Below are 13,397 nucleotides of genomic sequence, written 5' to 3' on the forward strand. Positions count from 1 at the left end.
ACGTGCAAAGACCCAAAACTAACCCAACCCAACTTAAAAATTGTCTTGGAAACGAAAAATTGACTTAAGAAGCTTAAAAAATTTTATTGTAGCCAGTTTTCATAGTTTCCAAATAAACTGAAATACTTTAGTTATGAAAATTGACTTAGAAAAGATAAAAAATTATTTCAGAAGCTTAAAATTGGTTTGTAACCAGTTTTAATACAAATCGAGAGACTTTAGTAATAAAAATTGATTTTTCTAGAATTTTTGATTGCAAATTCATATATTTAATTCTTAAAAATTGACTTTAACACCAAAAAGTGACTCTGAACTAATGAAAAGTGACATCAGAAGCTTAAAATTCGCATTTGAACTAAGTTTTCATAATTTAAACACAAATTTCAATATTTTAGTCTTGAAAATAGTCTTAAATACAGGACATTGACATTAGATTCATAAAAATTGTCTTGAAAACTAACTTTTCGTACTTTTTACTTTGCTTTTCATTTTCTTAGAATTCTGGACTATTTTTAGTGCTTCAAAACTGCTTTCAGCTTGGAAAATTGAAGTTATTGACATAGCACACGTAAAAAACAATTTTTACATTCTCCATTACTGACTTAAAATGTCATTCTAAGCTTTTTTACTATTAAATCGACTTCTAGACACCTCAGTGCTAAAAATTCAAGTATTTCTTAAAAATCTAGACTGTTTTTAGTGCTTTAAGATGCTTCAATACTATCTTTTGACTTATCAGGCCTAAAAGCCAGTTTGGACACTGTCCATAGTCTTGAAAATGTCATTTCAAGCTTAGCTTCTTTACTATTAAATTTCTACACTCATAGGTGCAATAAATTGTAGTGTCTCTAAGAAATTCAGACTGTTTTTAGTGCTTTTTAAGACTGAAAAATCGAGTTTAAGACTATTTGCAAAAGTCAAGTTTCTTCAGTAATAAAAGTAAAAAAATTTGGTACCGAATGCTACGATATTAGTCTTGAGAAATAAAATAGTCCGAAAATTTAATTTACTTCTAGTCTTGTTTCAGAAAATTGAGTTGTACACCAATTAAAGTCCTGAAAATAGACTGTTGGACTCTCTTTAGTCCTAGTAAAGTTAGTTCTAGCCTTAAAAATCAACTTTTAGATTATTTTTAGTAGCAAAAAATGAGTTTCATGTACAATACAATCTTTGTCTTGATTTCCGGACTGTTTTTAGTTTTTACCAGGAAGGCAGTCTGAGAAAACGAATTATAAGACTATTCCTAGTAGTTAATAGCAAATTTTTAGACTATTCAGTACAAATTTGGACTCTCACAAGTCTTGAATGTTCAGTTTTACACTATAAAACGATTTTTTAAATTGAAATTTGGTGCGCTGTATCTTAGGAAACGTTTTTCAGAAAAATTACATAATGCAAGTCAACTTATTTTTTGATTGACTATCGAATGGTGAATTATTGACACTTAAAACTGGACCATCCTGTAGAACATTTTATTGATGCAGTTTTCACAAAAAAAATGATTGTAGCAAAATCTTGGACCCTTTTCAGACTGATCGTACGTCCAGATCTTCATAAACGTCTAAGGTATTAGGTATCACTATTGGACACCCTGCACTTTTGGCATTAACCTGTTCTTGTAAGTTTCAATGGGAAACTTTTCGATATACAGGGTGTTAACTCCCTAAAATCCTAAAATTCTAATAAAAGAACTTTCCTTCCAAATATTTTTACAACAAATTTTGAAAAAAAAAGGAAAAATTTGTATATTTTCGTATGTTCAACGTGGTAATATGAATGTTAAAGGTTGTGAAGAAACCTGCAAAAGTTAATTACAATTTACTTATAAAAAAGTAGTAACAAAAATATGATGCAACAACAACAAACAAAATTCCCCATGTTGAGTAGACGTAATTTTGTTTTGTAGAGATTCTACGAGATATATACATTCATGGAATGGTTATGGCAAAACTATAATTCATTTTTGCTTCACCAGTGTCTTGAAGGGGTCATTTCGTATCGTGTGATAAAAACGTTTCCGGAGTAAGACCTAAACAAAACGAAAAAAAGTAGATATCAAAAGCCAACCGAATCTGCATAAAATTGCAATTCTTCATGGTAATTACGCAGTGTATAGCCCGCAAAACAGTCAATCAATGTGTTTACAATAAACTGCCAAACAATATCACGCCACATACAAGCACCCTATCATAAGCGTGTCCAATTTGACCTGCTGCACCACAATTCCGATAACCTCAACATCAATTAGTGTCGATAACAAGACATGTTCCGATCTAGCAAAATCCCACGTCCGAGGCGCGTGTCCCTCGTTCTGATCGATTGTGCAATTTCGGTATTTTGTAGAGGAAAAACGCAGAAAAATCCACGATAACGGCATTTTAAAAATAGGCTCGCTGTTATTCTTGCGCTTTCAAAGCATGAGAGTGTCTTCGACCTGAAATCGAATGTTAACAATCGCATCAGTCCGTTCTTCGCATTCCTGGCGATTCAGGAAGCGATTAGATCGTCACGAATGCTTTATCTCTGCTCGGACACGGTTATGTTGTATTTATCCTGTCGGACAGTCGGTGCTCCAGGCATTGAGGCAAAGAACGCGATGAGTAATGGACCAAAATGGCGTACCAATGTATTGCTGTCTATTTTGAGGCATTCATTGTTGATGCAAATTCGAAAATACGTTCCCACGTTAACTAAACCCTCAAATTTACTGCACAGAAACAGATTCCGTAAAAAGGATAATAAGGTGATTTGATTTATTGTAATACGCAACATCTGCACCTACTCCAGCGATTTTTATATTGTATTATGCCAAACCCAAATTAAGCAGTGGGTGTGTATAGATGAGGGAATTTTTTAATGATTCATGCTGCATCGAATTAGGTGTGTTAAGCAAATAAAATAATCAACTTGATCATTTTATTGAAGTGAGATAATACTGTCATACTTTAGTGAGTACCTACTACCAAACACGTACGCAAAATAATTACAATTTTCTAAATTTGTTATATTTAGTTTCAGACGGGCTAATAAAGTGACGTAAATTGACATTTGGTCAAATTATCGTTTTGAAAAATGACGTCATCGTGAAGTCACATTCCATCCTGGATAAGTATTCTTGAAACGAGGGAATCAAAGGAAAGGTCTGTAGAATGTGACAGGAACCTGCCATTGTCAGCTTCTTCTGTCACATTCTTGGGAATTCTGTTCCCTGCTTTCAAGAATTAGGCTCCTGCTGAATCCAGGGAGTGTGAGTTTCCGTGAAAACAAATGCGACCACAATAAGAGCTACAGATTCAGTTAAATAGACAAAGAGATTTGGAGAATCTGGTCAACTATTGTCGTTTTCCAGAAAATTTGACATATCCTGCAAAATAGTAGTTTTCCTATTCAGTGTGCAAAGTTATGTTTTCCCACACGCGAAAGCAGTTAGACTAGTTAGGATAAGCTTCAAGTGCGGGAAAACTACTTTGCACACGTGTTAGGAACAATATTTTTTCTACGAATGAAATATCTATACATTTTGTTTTTAATTTTTATTGATATTAAAAACAACAACTTATAACTATTTATTGTTATTAACAACATTAATGTTAAATGTACAGTTGGTCGCGTTTTTTAAATTGATCGCAGATTGAGCAACTGAAAGTAAAATACTGGTACTTGGAACTGCTTCACTTTCTTTAGGATTGAAGGTCCGAATTTTGTTACTTAATCCTTTTTTATAACTTGTGGATTCATCAATGTATTCTTCAGCTACCGTAGTCGATTTCCAACCCCCCAAGCGTTTTATGTCAGTGATTCCTTCTCCAGAATCGGCCAGGAACGTTGCCGATGATCGACGATAACTGTGCCCTGTGTAGATTTCTGGATTTGGCAACTTCAAAAAAAATAGCTATTTCAGAAGGCATTTTTCCAAAACTGTTTACTCCAACACTTTGCGAAAAACATTTACCCTTTCTGTAAACTAGGAAAAATCGATTGTTTGACTTTTTTGGACGTAGGCCGGTGTATCTTCTGTACAGTTGCAGGTAGGTTCCGTTATGAACTTCTTCTGATATTATAAAGTTTCTTGCTGTATGATTTTTGGAATCCCTAATTTTAACAATTATGAGGTTTCCTTTGTCTTCAATATCTGTAGTGGTTAAATTGGCTAGCTCTTCCCTTCGACATGCACCAGCAAGTCCGAATATAGTGGCAACTTTAATTAACAGGTAAATTTCATCTGGTGCGGAGTTCATAAAACTGAATATTTCTTCTTTTGTAAAAATTTTCGCCTTTTTAGGTTTAAAACCAACATTCTGCTTTTTCAGAAATGCAGTGAGCTTATAAAATTCACCGATATCGATGTCTCTTTTTATTTTTATTACATTTTTGAGCATTGAATACTTTGACCACATTGTGTTAGGTTTGAATTCTTTGCTTAAAGTAACAAAATACGCTAAAAGTACCTCTTCCTTTAAGGTTTTTATCCTCTTTTGTTCGCACCATTGGGTAAACAACTCGTACTGTTTCTCGTATTTTTCTCGCGATTTGAGAGGCAGCAATTGCAAACTAGCCATGTTGGCGGCTTTTAGAACATCTTCCGGAAGTTCATCTTCAGTGATATCCATTATTAAAATAGTTTTTTTTACTTAAATAAGTAAGAATAAACACTGTTGTAGACTTTAAATTGCATATAAATGCGTTGTTTGACAATGAGCTTTGGTTTCTAAGGAAACAAGCCTCATTTTCAAAGACAGAGACAAGGTGGTTTATTTACCTAAACTGTACGGAAAAATAATGTGAAAAAAGTCGTGTTTTTTATATGAAACCCCTGAATATTATTACATTTTTGAATTCTACGCAAAATTCTAAGCAGATTTTATGTATAATAGTCTATATAAAACCACTGTTGCAAGGTATAATCAGCATTTTAAAAAGTGTGCGGGAAAGTGCCACTTTGCACACACTTTTACGTATGCAAAGTAGCTTATTTGCAAACATTCGTAGAAAAAATACTATTTCCGCACTATCCATTAATTTCAATACTACTTAATATCAACATTGTAACATTCTTAGTCAAATACCCATGTATATTGACTCTTTCAAGTGAAATAAATAAAAAAAAAACTTTATAAAATAATTTATGATGAAATCATAGTATCCCAAAACGTGATAATTGTTACACCACATCCAATAACACGACGGATCACTACACTTAACAAAAATAAACAACATTTCCAAATTAACAAAATAAGATCAGGCAATCTTCGTTTGCTTATCGTCTCTTGTCAAAGCAACATAATAAATCCGACACTAAACTGACTCATCAATAAATCCAAATGTTATCAATTCATATTGAATCAAGTCCGAAAAACAAGCTTTTTAACTTGTTTTATGCGTTGCATGACTGAAACTGTAAGGTATATAACCGTAAAAGAATGCCGCACGTAATAAATTTCTTTTAGCACTTTGCCTAATAACACGTTAGCACACTTTTTCCGGCGAATAATAATTATTGTTTGGCGTTACCGTTCTTTTCGACTACACTATGCATGCAGATTCTGTTGTTACAAATGAAACTAACGTTAAGTGAAATGCTTGTTTTGAGATATTTTTCTAGGCCAAGAGTGTGAATTATGTTTATTTGAAATGGGAACAATACCAATAAAAAATCAAGAATTCGTAGAGTGAAAAATATCCGTTAGCTAACTTCAGCTGACAAAGCCTTGGGATATTAATGGAAAATTTGTAAAAGCAGAAAGACGTTATTCATATGTAAAACGGGATAGCAAATTATTTTTTTCTGATTCCCCTAAATGGTAATACGAATTGACAAGACTGTGAAAAATGTTTCACATGTAACAAGAACAATAATGTATGTATTAATAATGTAGTTAGCATTACAACATTAGAAAATTCGAGTAAATAAAATTAAGATTTTTATATATTATTAGAAATTGAAATTATATTAATTTTATGACTAACAATATTCAAGCTTTAGTGACTATTTTCCAAAACAAAATGTCTGACCAACTCTGGAAACTGAAATATAAGCTTTTCCGAAATTGAAATAATGGGAAATGAGTTTGTATTGTTTTACCTATAGACTTTTCTACGCTGAGAGTTATAGGTAAGCAAGAATAAAAATAACTGTTGCTTAGTAAATCATAACTTTATATGAAAAATCTCCAATATAGGTCTAATGTAGTTTATTACGTATAACATAGATGTAAGTATTTATCGATCATCGAAAAATTTTCTTTAACTGCCATGATCTACAATTATGTTGCATTCATGTTAATGAGACAGAATGGTATCTTTTTCCGCTCATAATAATTATTGTATATTAAGTACTTTACGAAAGGAACAAACCTAATCTCTATTTATTAGATAACTGTATTGATATAAAGCTGCAATTCTGCAAAATAGAATCTTTAAAATTGTTGAAAAAACCTATCTAAATCCTCCTAAATCTATTTGATCATTTTGTTACGTTTTACGGTTGCTATATGTTGATAACTAATCTGTTATTGTGCATTATTTTTAGGATCAGATAAAAATGGAATCACTTCAAACCTTTTTCAGTCAAGGTTTGCACAGGATTTACTAAAAATAAGTCAAAGTTACTGATTAAAGCATGCCATTCAGGTTATCTATATCAGAACAGGGAAAACCATTGTTGCCATACTGTAGAAGAAAAAGATCTGCTAAAAATGCTCAGTCAGCTGTTTCTTAAAAATGGTGGTTTTCTGGAGGAAACTATCACGCCCTGTGACTCAAACACTATAGACATTTTATGCTGTAAAGTTTCGAATACTACTACTTTGACATCTTCTGTTAGCTCTATTAGCTTAACAACTTTGGGACAAGCCTTATATTTAAATAAATGAACTTCATACTTAAAATCTAAAATCAGAGCATAAAAAACTGAATAAGAAGCTCAAATGATATTTCTTATTTAACAAGAACAAGCTACAATATCTTTACAATTTTTGATAATGAACAGTAATACGTAATCAGCGAATATCTGGATAAGCAACAACATATCCCATTTCTGATCATAAGATCCTGCGTCTAGTAATTTAGTTCATTCAGCGCTAGTTTTTGAAGAATGGAGAGAAATATACCAGAAAATTATCAAAAATATCTTCTTCATAGAATATCAATATGCTTGAAGCTAGTTATTCAAGCTGAAAGGGGACATATACAGGGTGGTCCAGTTTTAAGTGTCAATAATTCACAATTTGACAGCTAATCAAAAAATAAGTTGACTTGCATTGTCATTTTTCTGAAAAACGTTTCCTAAGAAAGATACAGTTCTCCAAATTTCAATTTAAAAAATCGTTTTATAGTTTAAAACTGAACATCCAAGACTTGTGAAAGTCCAAATTTGTACTGAATAGTCTAAAAACTTTTTTACTACTAGGAATGGTCTTATGATTCGCTTTCTCAGACTGCCATCTGAAACTGGCATTCAAGAACTAAAAAAAGTCCGGAAATCAAGACAAAGTTTGTATTGTGCACGAAACTCATTTTTTACTACTAAAAATAATATAAAAGTTGACATTTAATGCTAGAACTGACTTTACTAGGACTAAAGAGAGTCCAAAAGTATATTTTCAAGACTTTTAATTGGTGTACAACTCAATTTTCTGGACTGGACAACAAGTCTAGAAGTAAATTAAATTTTCGGACTATTTTATTTCTAAAAATTAGTTCTCAAGACGTATTATTTTAGCATTTGGTACCAACATTTTTTACTTTTATTACTGAAGAAACTTGACTTTTGAAAATAGTCTTAAACTCGATTTTTCAGTCTTAAAAAGCACTAAAAACAGTCTGAATTTCTTAGAGATGCAACAATTTATTGCACCTATGAATGTAGAAGTCAATTTAATAGTGAAGACGCTTGAAATAACATTTTCAAGACTATGGTCAGTGGACAAACTGGCTTTTAGGCTTGATGAGTCAAAAACTTTGTAAAGATACTCTTGAAACTCGACTTGAGGCACTGAAAACAGCCTTAAAACACTAAAAACAGTCTAGTTTATTAAGAAATACCCGAATTTTTAGCACTGAGGTGTCTAGAAGTCGATTTAATAGTGACAAAGCTTGAAATGCTATTTTAAGTCTATGAAGAATGTAAAAATTGTTTTTTGCTTGCTATGTCAATAACTTGGTGAAGGTAGTCTTGAAACTCGATTTTCCAAGCTGGAAGCAGTTTTGAAGCACTAAAAACAGTCCAGAATTCGAAGAAAATGAAAAGCAAAGTAAAAAGCACGAAAAGTTCGTTTTCAAGACAATTTACATGAATCTAATGTCAATGTCCTGCATCTAAGACTATTTTCAAGACTAAAATATTGAAATTTGTCTTCAAATTATGAAAACTTACTCCAAATCTTAAGCTTCTGATGTCACTTTTCATTAGATCAGTTACATTTTGGGGTTCAAGTCAATTTTTAAGGTTTAAATGTATGAATTTGTAGTAACAAATTCTTGAAAAAGAAGTTTTTATGTCTACAAGTCAATTTTTAGTATTAAAGTCTCTCGATTTGCATGAAAACTGGTTGCAAACACAATTTTTAAACTTATGAAATTTTTATCTTTTCTAATTCAATTTTCAAAACTAAAGTTTTTTAGTTTGTCTGGAAACTATAAAAACTGGCTACAATAATATTTTTTAAACTTCTTAAGTGAATTTTCCGTTTCCAATACAATTTTTAAATTGGGTTGGGTTAGTTTTGGGTATTTGACCATAATAACGTGTAATAAAGTGCTTGTTCCAAATTTGATCAATATTGCACCAACGGTCTGACAGTTATGACAAAAAAAACGATTTTTTAAACAGAAATTTGAAGGACTGTATTTTCCTTAAGAAGCACTTTTCAGGAAAATGACATAATGAATATCAACTTATTTTTGACAGTTTTTAAAGACATTTAAAACTGGACCATCCTGTAGAATAGTAAAACTGCCACCTAATAATACATTTAATAGTCATTAAAGCTAATACAAAATAGATTGTCTTTTTGTATTTACAAGAACTATTTTCACCCAAAAAGCATTCGCGAAAACGAAGTTTATCAACATTTCCAAAAATTTATTTCCACAGAGATAGTTTCAAAAACCTCGATTTTCAGATTTCAACGTCTGATGATGGATTTTATAGAAAACTTGTAGTATTTGTAAAGATTTGAACCTTCGACAGAATAGTCGGACTTTCTAGATATGATTTGAAACGCTCGGACTTGGATTTCATTGTGCCTCAAGCATTTCAAATACTTGGGACAATACAAAAACTGTAAAAGTTAGAACTTTGCAAGCTGGCGCTCGGTGTCGAACGAGATTTATCGTCCTGCCGGTCGATTTGTCCACATTGGCGACTCCTTGTCAACTTTTTCGTCTCGCTAATCATATTCGATGGACGAAAAAAGACCCACGGGAATGACAAACACTCGAACAACTCGGTGGTCGTCCGCTGACCGGTCCAACGAGGTTAATTCACTCTTTCGTTCGAGTTCGTCGAGCATCTGGCGCGAAAAAGACACCAATCGAAACTTTCTTAAAAAAAACTGGCCATTTTATATACCTATATAGGCATACTAAAGAAAGAAACTAGCAAAGTACTTAGATAAATCCACTAGTCAGGCACTTTGATGGGCGATGACTCAGGCTACAGTTACACTGCACTTCAGACTCGTAAAGCGTAGATGAAATCTTCAGTTTGCGAACACGACAGAATGCTAACAATGCACTCGATGGGAAACCACAACTTTTAATGAAAAAATTACATTTGAGGAATTTTGATGATGCCATCATAGTGCCAAGATTAGAAACTCTGTTTTAGTTGACAATTAAAACTCAAGCTTAGAGGTATCACCAAACATAGCATGAATAACTCAACCAAAGCCCAAGTCAACATGTAATCAGTCCCACAGTTGTAGTGAGAATAATCTCCAGAACGAGGTTATCCTGGGAAATATTTGGTATAATTCTCAAGGTAATATTTTCCCAAAAAGAAGAAGTAGAAGCAATTGAGGACGATGTCAGAGATACTATCTTTTCTGGACACTCTGACTATGATTCAGACTAAGTTTGTTTGTATTTGTGAAAATTACTAGTTTGGTTTCTAGGCGCATTATTTTAAAATGCTGCTGCTCCTATATTTTATAATACAATATACTTTTTCTAATTATGGCATATAAAGTGACACTTTTCAAAACTGATTAGAGTGACAAAACGTTTTACTTTAGTTACATAAAGTATCACTTTATGTAACTAGTTATGAAAAGTTCATTTCATCACTCCCTGTTTTTATGCATTTCCGTAGAAACATATGGGCGACATCCATCATAACATGTCGTTGTCACTGTTTATACAAGGTGCTATGAAAGTGAATATTTGTGTTAAATCACTTTAAAAGGTGGTTTTCACAGCTTTTTGGTCAAAATTAGAAAAAATTATGTATGCAACACGTTTCGAAAATGTCTTATTGTGTAACTCATTCAAATTGTAGGACCTCGCTGCGCTCGCCCTACAAACATTCATTCGTTACACAAAATCGATCTTTTCGTAACTGGTTACATAAATAGCTATTAATTTACTTTTGGTTATTATAGCAAAACATTATTATATTTAAACATCATACAAACGTATAGGTACATTAAAAAAATTATCCATTCTCAGAAAATTACCAAATATGAGAACTTTCTCAAAAATTTTACAACACTACACAGTTGATAGAAAAGTCACCACCAGCATGCTATGTACAAAGTGTTCCTAAATGGATCCATACTAATATCTCAAACTGATTAGAACCGAGGGGTAAACCACTAGGGCATTATAGTAACTGTAGGAATTAGTGGGCATTACTTGGGAATTAAATTAATATTATTAATAAAATTGAAAAGGTCTAAAATATATCATACAATATTTTTTTCTATACATCTACCATTGAAATATAAACATAAATAAAGTTATTTTACTTTCAAAATTTTTGACTGTCTCTAGCGGCGAAACCGTACAACTAATCAATCAACTTTTATACGTCAATAAAAAGCTCATTTCATTAGCTATCCATTGACATATAAAAGCTTATACAAAGTATAGCAAATAAGCTAGTTATTAACGATTGAACAAAAAAATGCACCAAAAGAGTCATGACAAAATGACGTCCTCTAGTGGCCAAACCGTCCAACGTATTAACCCCAGTTAAGGTATTTTTAGAAAGCTCATTTCATTGGCTGTCCATTGACGTATAAAAATCTACCAAAGATCAAAGAGGTCAAAGAAATCAACGTTGACGCCCTCTAGCGAGCAAACAGCCGTATGAAGGCTAATTTGACTATAGAAAATTAGGAAAACACGGTCACGTGACTTACTAGATCTACCACGACATAATGGTTGGAAATTTTTTGAAAAACCGTTTTTGCAAATGACAATTTTCGTAAGGGTCAAATTTGCCTGAAACACCGCCACTATCCTAATAGGTTTTGCGCTTTAGGTTGGCCAGTTAGTGTAAGCGAAAATCGACCTTAATGATTGTATTTCTACAGTTTTGCTACTACTCTAGATTTGGCAATCATTGTTCTAGGTTTGTGCCAAATATCTGGGCCGTATCAGCCCGATTTAAAAAATATTAGAGCGGTAACAGTCAAGGAAAGTATTCAGTTAGTTTTTGAGCCCTCTGGCGGCCATATTTTTTGAAAATCTATTTTATTTTCTATCCATTGACATATAAAAGTCTATACAAAGTGTTGTGTGTGACAATATAAAGACAGTTTTGACTAAATTTGACAACTACTACTTTAACCTTCATTAATTCGGTTATTTTGACAGTTACAGGGTGGTTCAATGTATCAATTTAAAAAGTGATTTTTTTAAATAAGTAGCGTAATACAAACTTCTTTAATTTTGAACAGAGAATCAGACAGAATTATAAGAATGTGTGAAAAACTAAACTTTCTGTACTTTTTTAGAACTGATTTTTTGACCACACTGTATTATATATTTTGACGTTTTTCTGCACCCATTTCTAGAAAAAACCTTTCCTGATATCTCAGAAACAGATATACATAGAGGTATATGACATTAATATGCGAAATATGTCTAGAATTTGACGTAGAATACAAAAATGAAAATATATACAGGGTATCCCATTCCGGTTAATTTGTTGCACGCATAATTTCTTACTTTTAACTTTTTTTAATTAAAAAAGTTTTTTTAGACTTCCAGTTGTGATAATTCAGGAAGTTAGTGGGTATTGTTAAGCTAGGTTAGGTTAGGTTAATTATAAGGAATTACTGGGCATTACAAGAAATTGGTGGGCATTACTGGCATATTAGGAATTAGTGTACAAAATTTTACTCAGCGGTTTACCCCTCGATTAGAACAAAAATGATCTAAACTAAGTACCGGAATCTAAAAATATCTTTTGTGACTTAGATTATGGAACAATCGAGGTCAAAACGTTGTCACGGTATGTCACAAAAACATAAGTTTCTATCGTGTTGGAATGCTCGGTAGAATAAATAGGTAAACTTAAATAAGTCCACTTTTGGTATTTAACGTTTCATTGCTAAAATCAACAATACCATCTAAAATAGCGATGGAAAGTCTACTAATTAAGCTTTTGGCGTGAAAATCTCGTGAAAGATGATACAAGACAAGTACCTACAGAGTAAGCCACCCTAGTTGGCGTTTACGTCATTGCCTCGCAATATTTAAAGCTACTCATGTGGTGGATTTCTTACTGTTTGCCAGCTTGATGATTTAAATTTTGATGAAACATTTAGGTATACAGGGTGTTCCAAAGTGAACGTGAAATAATTTAACAGCATATTGTACGACGAAACAGTTCTTAAAAGTAAGGAATAACTGATTTTTTTGACCAATCACAAACTATCTACTGTGACTTACAATACTAGACCATTCCAGAACACGTGACTTTGACGGATCCATGTTTGCTGAGGGGCACGTAATGTCAAATGACGTTAAATGGAATGATCTGTTCTGTTTCAGTTGAAGGAAAATTGACTTTGTTTCGATGATTGATTTAAGATTATATTGGTTGTTTACATCCCTGACAATAGACTTTACATTATCATTGAGAAATTCTGTCTCAGTCTAATTTGAACCATATTAGACTTACACCGTTTCCAAATGTAGTTCAGAAAAGGCCAAGTGAGACTCAGAAAACGTCAAGCGTAATTCAGAATAAAAAACTGCAATTCAGAAACCATCAAATGTAATTCAGAATAGGCAACTGTAATTCAGAAATCATCAAGTGCAAATCGAAAAAAATCTAAATTGATTGATTTGAATTCGGAAATCATCAAATGAAATTCAGAACATTCAAAAGCAATTCCATAAAATACATTATCTGCGGATAAATACTATTAGTAATATAATGAATG

At 32.3% G+C, this 13,397-nt stretch overlaps 1 protein-coding gene across 1 annotated transcript in view; it reads right to left on the reverse strand.

The window, feature by feature from the left end:
* alpha-Man-Ia (alpha-Mannosidase class I a) overlaps positions 1-13,397 on the reverse strand; it is a 68,245-nt gene that overhangs the window by 23,797 nt on the left and 31,051 nt on the right. The gene's annotated exons all lie outside the window — the stretch shown is intronic.

The sequence above is a fragment of the Ips typographus genome, linkage group LG1, assembly GCF_016097725.1.
Source record: "Ips typographus isolate SLU linkage group LG1, UJ_Ityp_2.0, whole genome shotgun sequence".
Lineage (NCBI taxonomy): Eukaryota > Metazoa > Arthropoda > Insecta > Coleoptera > Curculionidae > Ips > Ips typographus.